General features: G+C 43.5%; 1 pseudogene; it reads right to left on the bottom strand.

Moving 5' to 3' along the window:
* LOC104810170 overlaps nucleotides 1–9455 on the bottom strand; it is a 43289-nt pseudogene extending 33834 nt beyond the window's left edge.
* Between the last annotated feature and the right edge of the window lie 530 nt (nucleotides 9456–9985).

Genomic DNA, 9985 nt, shown 5'->3' on the forward strand with positions numbered 1-9985 from the left:
AGTTGAATCAGATAAGGTGGCTTGTCCATGCCTTATATTCGACATATGATATCGTGATACAAAAGGATCATCAAAGAAATCATCACTGGCGTTCGTAGGATCACGAACAAAATCTATTCGAGATAGGTAGTCATAGTGTCTTGCTAGAGACCGCCTATGACTTGTGTAACCGAAATAAGAGATTTCGGGTTATACTGCTATATCGGATGAGCCTACAGGGTCACACACAGGAAAGGACAAATGCGCGAGAAGAGACGAGAAAAACCTGGTGGAGCAGAGGCCAGACCGACCGGTCTAGAAGGTCTAGACCGATCGGTCCAGCCAACTCAGACCGATCGGTCCAGACACGTGGACCGGTCGGTCCGGAGGTAACGTGTGAAAGTCACTCGGTCCAGAAATTATTCCAGACCGATCGGTCCAGACGTAAAAAAACTGCAGACCGATCGGTCCAGGCTTGGACCGATCGGTCCAGACGTCTGAATTTTCTAAACTCGCTCCAATTAGGGTTTTAAGTGGGATAAACTTGGAGGAATGCCTCTGAATTCTCTAGGCACGATTTTCAGACCCTATTGAGAGGTCTTGAGAGTGAAAAACCTAAGAGAAAGATCCATGAAATCCTTGCGCAAAGAAGAACGCGTTCTTCCGTCCTAGCAGACAAGTTCCAACCATTGGAATCCTTTCCGCCGTGTGGATACGTATAGAGGGTAAGGTATTCTTCCTGTCTACAGTGATCAGACGAACACATCAATTGATACAGGCCCCGGATCGATTGAGGTAAGCGTTCTAACGTTTCTACAAGATCATGCATGATAGGTTTTAGGGTTTCATCAAAATTTTTGTTTTACATCCGCTGCGCAAATTCTGACAAACGACAACGTGGGACGCTTCCCTGTCCATATCTCATATGGCGTCGTTTCAGCCGACTTCGTTGGACTTCTGTTTAGCAGGTACGCAGCGGTCTCTAAAGCATAGCCCCAAAAGGACTTCGGAAGATCTATCTGACTCATCATCGACCGAACCATGTCTAAATGTTCGTTCCTCCGTTCAGACACGGTATTCCACTGTGGCGTTCCAGGAGGAGTTAATTGGGATACAATACCACAATCAACCAGATAGTCAGAGAACTCTTGGCTCATATACTCGCCACCACGATCAGATCAAAGTGTCTTGATCATCTTGCCAAGCTGGTTCTGTACTTCATTTCTGAAAGCCTTGAACATTTCAAGTGTTTCAGATTTATGTCTCATCAAATAAAACCGTATCGACTGAAATCATCAGTGAACTTAACGAAATACAGATAACCTCCTCTAGTTGGACAGCTCATTGGTCCGCATACATCACTATGTATGAGAGCCAATAACTCCGTCGCTCCCTGTCATTTCCCCTTGAAATGATGCTTCGTCATCTTGCCCATTAAACAAGACTCGCAAGATTCAAGAGATTCAAAGTCAAATGAATCCAGAAGACCTTCATGATGAAGCTTCTGAATGCGTTTCTCGTTTATATGGCCTAGACGAAAATGCCAGAGGAAGGTCGGGTTTAAGTCGTTCGGCTTCGAAGGCTGATCATTCAAGACGTATAAACCATTTATAAGATAACCATTACCATAGTAAATATTGTCTCGATAAATCATCAAACTCGAGTTCTCAATCACAAATCGAAAACCATCCAAATCCAGACATAAAATAGAAATGATGTTTCTGCTAATCGCAGTCACATAGTAACAATTTCTCAATTCTAAAACAAGTCCAGAAGGAAGATGCAAATCATAAACGCCAACACACAATGCAACAACTCTTGCTCCATTTCCGACGCGCAGATGTGCTTCTCCCTTTCCTAGCATCCTACTTCTTCTTAGTTCCTGCACATTTCCACAAATGTGTGAGGCACTTCCGGTATCCAATACCCACGAAGATGTAGTACAGATGTTAGCTTCTATAACATGAATACCTGAGGCAGAAGCTTCACCAAGCTTCTTGTCCTTTAGATCCTCCAAGTAAAGGTGACAATTATGTTTCCAGTGTCCAGACACTCCCAGTAATGACAGTCACCCTTATCGGGTTTAGGCTTATGCGTAGATGCAACTTTTGCCTTTTTGCCGCCTTCTTTTTGGCTTTACCCCGCCGCTTCTTGCTAGAGTTGTTCTCAACAGCAAGCATAGTCTGAGGGACCATGATATCCTGCTCAGCCGATTTCAGCATCCCATGCAATTCGGCTAAGCTCTTAGTCATCCCGTGCATATGGTACTGCATCACGAACTGATTATAGTCCTCGGGCAATGTCATCAGGATCAAGTCCACGCCCAAGTCTCCATCGAGCTTCACTCCCATACGCTCAAGTTCCTCAATATGAGAGACGAGGGTGTTGACAGAGCTGCCTCTCGGCATCTCCGTCTTCACCAGAGCTTTAGAGCACTAAACCAACAATCTCCCACTTGCTCTAATCATGAACTGCTAACTGTCGACTTTCCCTCAAACTGCCTCTGCAGATTTGGGGCCATGCTTCTTAACATGAGATAGAAGATCTCAATGTCGTCAGTCTGATGCTTCAACCAAGCATCCCTGATGGCTCTCGTGGCAGTGGCCGCGGGTTCTGGTGGTAGAGCCCCTTCCAGGACGTACGACTTCTTATCGTGCTTGAGAACTATTCTCAAGTTACGATACCAGTCCAAGAAGTTCATCACGGTCAGCTTATCCTTCTCAAGGATAGATCGCATTGTCAAACTCGGTACGCTACCGGTTGACGCCATGTCCTACAGAAAAAGACAAAACAGAACGAACAAAATAAAGTGCAGATTATATCAATGATCTACTACCAGCTAGTCCATCATCAATCAATGACAACATAGTGCACATACAAGCTATATTCCCATAAAGAAAAATAACCCTACAATAATTTTCTATATGGGACTAAGATCCATATTTCACATAAGAATGAGATGTTACACTCAGCCTTACGCTATTTAGGTAGACATCTAATGTCAATCACATCCAATGTGACTCTTAGATCCTTTATGAGACTATGATATCAAATATCATTGCATACTCGTCTCATCTATACCGTTAAGTCTCAAGTCAAACTCGACAACTTAACCTAAGAAAAACCATATTCAAGCTATGGGAACCACGATTGTGACACCCGTAACCCGTGTACAGTATACAGGTTGTGCCACATGGATGATATACAATAAAATAATAAACTGCGGAAAATGCGGGAATACAAGTCCTGAGGTTCCAAATACAAATCCCGTACATGATGCTGCCTCTCTCGGGTCGTCGTCGTCTGGTGCGCTAGGCGTAATCCTCGTGATCTGTAAAAACATAAAACCACGAGGGCTAAACACAACTGCTTAGTGAGTAGCCTGGGTTAAACCCGGTAAACCCATTCCCAGCGAGAACGGTGTTAAAACGATGATTCACAATCATCACGCAGCAATAATAACATGCATCGTCACATAACATACATCACAATCAAGTCAATCACAATCACACCTGTATGGAGTCCAGCATAGGATCTAGCCATAAATCCTAGTCAAGTCCATGACTAGGTGCGCATCCACGCCCGTCAAGTCCACGACGTTGGCCATCGTGTCGCACACGACTAAACGCGTCTCAAACGCCCGTCAAGTCCATGACAGTGATGGTTGCATCCACAACCATCCACAAACCCAATCACGCTTGACTCGCATCCACGAGCAAGCTACACACATGGCAGACATCATGCATATATCCCTCGGTACAATCACACGTATCACGACATCTAGTTCCCGTACCGATCTGCCGCTTAACGCCATGCAAACTACCCTGTATAATCACGCAACGAGTCACTCGCATCATTGAATCACATGTCTCACGCGCGCGGGATTCGAAAACCAACCGAAAAAGGGTTCTGTACCCTAGAACGGTCGGTCTAGGATGTGGACCGGTCGGTCCAGGTGTTTCGTGCTGTCCCGAGGCCTCTCGGGACAATTTTTGAAGTCTGGAACACAGACGTCCGGTCTGGGGATGTCAGACCATCCGGTCTGGGTCACCCAGAACGTCGGGTCTGGCCATTCAGACCGTCGGGTCTGGCTCTGTTCTCTTTCGCGAAACAACTTTCTGGTCCGACTTCGTTTGATCATATCTCACTCATTTCTCAACCAAATTCAGTCCCGTTTGTTGCTAAATGTTCATTGAAATGTCCTCTATCTAATCCAATCAACAAACCATCGAGATAACACGATTATGGGATGAAAACGAGCTCACACAGAGTTAACTCAAGCCACTCACCTCTGTTTTGGCTCAGATCTGGTTTTGGTTGGATTTGTTGCCGTTTTCAGGTCTGTTGCTCGCCGGAAACTCTTCTAACCACTCTAGGGATGTCCCCCTTTGAGTTCACGAGCCCATTTGCACTGGTTTCCCTCTGGTTCACCTCTTCTCACTCCTTTTCTCTCTCTTTCTTCTATCCCCTATTTTTGCTCGAAAATGGCTAAGTCCCTGCTTTGAGAGATGTTATTCACGCGTGAGGGAGATCAAATGGGCTCAAGCCTAGGCCCAAGGTCGAGCCTGCAACCACCTGGCGAGGTTGGACGGAGATTTGACGCCGGTGGACCCCGGAAACGCAGAGGAATACGTGTCCCAAGGCAGCAAGTTAGCCACTTGCATTCTGTCCAGCGGACCGTCCGTTTTGGGCCTGGAACGGACGGTCTGGGCCCAGTTTCGGCCCAGCTCCTCGCGCATTCGTGGTCCGTTCATTCTGTCTTTGTCGGTCCGTCCGTTCTGAGTTTTCTGGACCGTCCGTTCTGCCTCTTCTGGTCCGTCGGGTCTGCGTTCCTGGTCCGTCCCGACTGACTTGCATAGTTCGTCTTTGATCGCTCCGTTCTCACTTGTTTCTTAACCAAATCACGCATCGTTTGTTTCTACACCTTTCTTGGAACGTCCTCTTTCATGTCCAATCAATAGACTATTGAACACTCACGTTTATACGATGAGGCACCACTCGAAACATCTGTACCTCGAATAACTCATGAATTCCGAATTTCCCGGTTCTACTCAGTTTTCGTTTGTTCATAACTTCCTCGTTTTCCAGTCAAATCGAGTGCCGTTTTCTTCTATATCTTCATGAAAATCTTCTCTATGTTTTTAGCCTTGTTTTACCTTCCTTTTATTCGCGAAAGTAATTTAAATAATTCATACGGGAATCGGGGTATAACGATTTCCCACCCTGCCTCACAAAGATAATCCGGCACGCTCAACTTTGGCATGACCCGTGTTACGGACGATCGATGCCTTGACAAGTGCTCTAGTAATGGAAGGTACACGCTTAACATTACATAAAAAGGGATTTTCGAAACCACACTTAGATCAACCATCTACTTTCAAGCTATGAGAACCACCATTTCTCCATCTTGCCTCACCAAGATAGCACGGCACACCCAGCTTTGGCATGGCCTTCTCCATCTTGCATCACCAAGATAGCACGGCACACCCAACTTTGGCATGGCCCATGACACGTACGATCGAGGCCTTGACAAGTGCTTTACTCGTAGAGCTCCTAGATCTAACCGGTTTATGTGCAACGATTGTACCATCAAAGATCAACTATTGTTCCTTGATCAGTTGTATTACATAATCCGAATAGACCATCCATTCGATTATGTAATCCCAATCTCGAAGCTCCCACTCAATCAAGCATATCTTATATCTTGATTAAGTTATATGTATTCATTCACTATGGACCGTCCATAAGAATGAATCATGTTTTTTTGAGTCACAGTTGATCAGATTAAGCAACGATTGCATAATCGGACTTGAAAACGGAAAAATTTCAGAATCTGGGTCTCGGACCGTCCGTTATGGATGTAGAACGGATGGTTTAGACTGTGGAGAACGGACGGTCTGCTCTAGATCCGTTCTGGCTCGGATCTGTGGTCATGGACCGGACGATCCAGACACTCTGGACCGGACGGTCCAGACCTTTTGGTCCGAACCACGAATCACTCACAGTCCGCCACTTCTGGACCGTCCGGTCTGGCATACTCAGAACGGACGGTCTAGGGTTACATGATCAGATCATGTTTTTCCGCTTTCTCGACCCCGATTAGACCCGAAACACATCCGAATTCATATGTAGTGTAGACCCAAAATTTGAACTCCTGCACTCTATGCAACATGAAACATGCAATCTACCATAGATTCATTCATCAAACATGCATAGAAATCAAAGCAAACATGGATTTAACGATTTAAACCCTAAAATGTACGTGATTGGGTTCTACGAAATCAAACAGAGCAACCAAGCTCTGATATCACTGTTGGGATTTCTGGGAATTCTAGAGCGAATCCTATTCCTAAGAGATCGATTCTAGGGTTTGCGCAGCAGTTGAAAAACAAAAATTTTATGAAACCCTAGAACCATGCATGTATGAATCGTAGAAATGTTAGAACGCTTACTTCAATCGATCCGGGGCCTGTATCAACTGAAGAATTCGTCCGATCATTTAAGGCAGGAAGATTACCTCGCCCTCTACACGTATCCACACCTCGGGATGGATTCCAACGATTGAAACTTGTCTGCTAGGACCCGAATCAACTATTTGGTATATTGCTTCGAGAAAACAAGACTTAGATCACTTCATAGAACCTCGTGGATCTCACCAAAGTCTGTAGAAGTTCCCCAAAGTCTGCTCGATTCATTAGGATTTTAATCTCCTTCTTATAATGTGATTTAACCCTAATTTTGGTTTAATTTTCAAAAAATCCGAAAGCCGGACGGTCCAGAAATGCACGTGGACCGTCCATTCTAGCAAGCCAGAACGGACGGTCTACCTACGTGGACCGTCCGTTCCAGACAAGCCAGAACAGACGGTCTGCCTTCGGTGGACCATCGGGTCTGGACCTGACGGATCGTCGGGTCTGGCCCTTCTGGTCCGTCCGGTCTGGACCCTTCCGTTCTCGGTTTTTTTGCCATTTTCTCGTGCGTTTTGTCCTTCCCTGCGTGTGTGATCCTGTAGACTCATTCGATATAGCAGTATAACCCGAAATCTCTATTTTGGATATATAAGTCATAGGCGGTCTCTAGAAGACACTATGACTACCTATCTCGAATAGAGTTTATTCATGATCTTACGAACGTCAGTGATGATTCCGGCTGATGATCCTTTTGTATCACGATATCATAAGTCGAACATAAGGCATGGACAGGCCACCTTATCTGATTCGGCTGCTTTCTCGTTCACTGAGTTCGACTGTACGAAATAGACGACGTTCGTCTATAGTGCGGCCACACATTTCACAGTCTCGCTCACACGAGGGGCCCAGCGATATCTCTCTCTTTTACGAGAGGTACAAATCCCGTCTTGACTATCTACAATCCAGCACATGATTCGTTTCGTACCTGATACACGCCTTTATAGTCCTCCTGTTACGCAAGACATTGGTTGATGATCCTTTTGTATCACGATATCATATGTCGAATATAAGGCATGGACAAGCCACCTTATCTGATTCGACTGCTTTCTCGTTCACTGAGTTCGACTGTCTGAAATAGGCGACGTTCGTCTATAGTGCGGCCACACATTTCTACAGTCTTGCTCACACGAGGGGTCCAGCGATATCTCTCTCTTTTACGAGAGGTACAAATCCCGTCTTGACTATCTACAATCCAGCACATGATTCGTTTCGTACCTGATACACGCCTTTATAGTCCTCCTGTTACGCAAGACATTTGACGTATTCAAAGTACCAACTCCTCATGTTGGATTCCGTAGATATCTCATGTCTTAGGATCCAATCATGGAACCGTCATATAAGATTCAAGTCATGAAACTAGTCCATGTGACAATCTCATGCGGGTCAATCCAGTATTCCGTTCTCTAACGAATACCTATGATTGTGATCGTATCCAATACCTATGATCATCTCTATGATCATCAATCACACATCATACTAGTCTTATTACATCATTATTCCCACAATGACATACGACTAGGGAGTTTAGTATTGTTCATAACAATACATGGGTATCATAACATATTTAGTATGCAAAACATGTAATGAATAAAACACTCATCCATAAACCATAGAAAGTGTCAATACATCAAATGTATCTAAATAAAGCTTGCATAACAGTACATCATTGAGCACTAAACCGACACAAATCTTATTCAAAAGGTTTACCAACACTAGAAAACAAGAACGGGTTCTAGTAGTTGGTTGAACCGAGATTAACTCTCGTTCAAAATCATCGTTTATGTCCAAAAAGTTTTAACAAGTTCAAAAAAGGTCATCACCACCAACCCGATACTTGATGGGTTAAGATTTCACAGAGATCCCTTTTTTCCTCTCGGACTAGATCTTAGCACACTGAGCTGATAACAAAGAAAAGATTATGACGGCCGACGAAACATGAGCGATGCCAATGAAACTATCAGAAAACAAAAAAGACAAACACAAATAAACAAAGGTCGTTGTCCCTAATTAGACAAACAGCTCCACCGCAACATGATGGAGGGAAATGAACAGCAAGGCAAACAATTAATAGCCTACAACAATCTTGCAGCTAGTTCAGGATCCATGACAAAGTATAAGTACAACAGCGATAGCAAGATATTAACATGCCCAAAAGAATCACAACAACAGTAAAGTTAGACTTGATCTTGAGGCAGCTCCTAATACATCTATCAATTAACATTACTCTCGCCATCTCTGCATCTAATATCCCTACCCTGACCAAAGAAAATCAAAGACGATTGAGCTGTTTTACCAAAACCTACTGATTTGACAAACATGCTTTGGCCTTGTCAGATATATTTTCATCACGGCACAAGTTCACAACTAAGACAAGAAGAGGTATAACATAATGCTTGTGAAGGAACAAGACAACAAACTGCCCACCTTATGAACACGCATTCCTCATCACCTTCAGACACAAGCGTATAGGATAACACACTTCCAATCAGTTAATTAAAGAACACAATGTTCAAGTAAGAATCATTGTTCCTCAAGATGCACCGAACATCATGACCCTAGAACAAGAGCATATTATGAACTCCATTTCCATACAAATCATCCGAAAGATTAGAACTTTCGCTGAAACCCAATCGAAATTCGAGGGGGAGAGAGAGAGAGACAGAACCTGTCGGCGATGCCAGCGAGGAGAGAGTCAGTGCCGAAGTACTCAATGTTGATATCGGCCAAGCCACCGAGGCTGCGATCGACAGCGTAAAGACACATGATCTCGAGATCGTGTTCCATGGTTTCATGGTCACCGGAGTTTCGCATGTCGAACTCCCGCCACATCGACGGGTCTTTGGAGACGCTGCGTCACGATCTGCACACCATTTGAGCAGTCGTCAGGATCTCCACCGTGCCAAGCCGGTGAAGAATCGTTGACCAATTTCTGGTTTCTTCGTCTTCCATAATCGAAGGCGAAGGTGAAGGCGAGGAGGGCCCCGACAAAGGAGTTGAGGAAGCCATCGTCGAGGATAAAAATGTCAAATTCATGACAATGCATGTGAAAGGGTTTGGCTCTTCGTCTCTGTGTATAATTTTCCATCCATTCCTTTTTTTTTTGTGAACAGTCAATATTGAAAATCATTGACTTAATTCAATATTTAATTTTTACATTTTTACATTTTCTAATAGAAAAATCCCCAATAAAATCCCTTATTTTTCTCTCGTCGCAATTTAAACTCTATATTTTTTTGTTGATCCAAAAAACATTTTATTTTTAGAAATTAGAAAATAAAATCATGTACTTTTGAAAATTGGCAAATAAAAATCTGTACTTTTAAAAATTGGCAAATAAAACCCTGAACAAAAAAAAATATTTAATACTGATATAACATCCTAATTACATATCACATCATCAATTCCTAATATTTAATAATATTAATTAATAAAAAAATAAAAAAAAATAATATTAGTAAAAATAAAAATTTTAAAATTATACACATTCATATATATAAGGAACATAGGAGTTTGTCGCTAGGTATTTGACCAAATAG

Source organism: Tarenaya hassleriana, unplaced genomic scaffold (genome assembly GCF_000463585.1).
Source record: "Tarenaya hassleriana unplaced genomic scaffold, ASM46358v1 Cleome17, whole genome shotgun sequence".
NCBI lineage: Eukaryota > Viridiplantae > Streptophyta > Magnoliopsida > Brassicales > Cleomaceae > Tarenaya > Tarenaya hassleriana.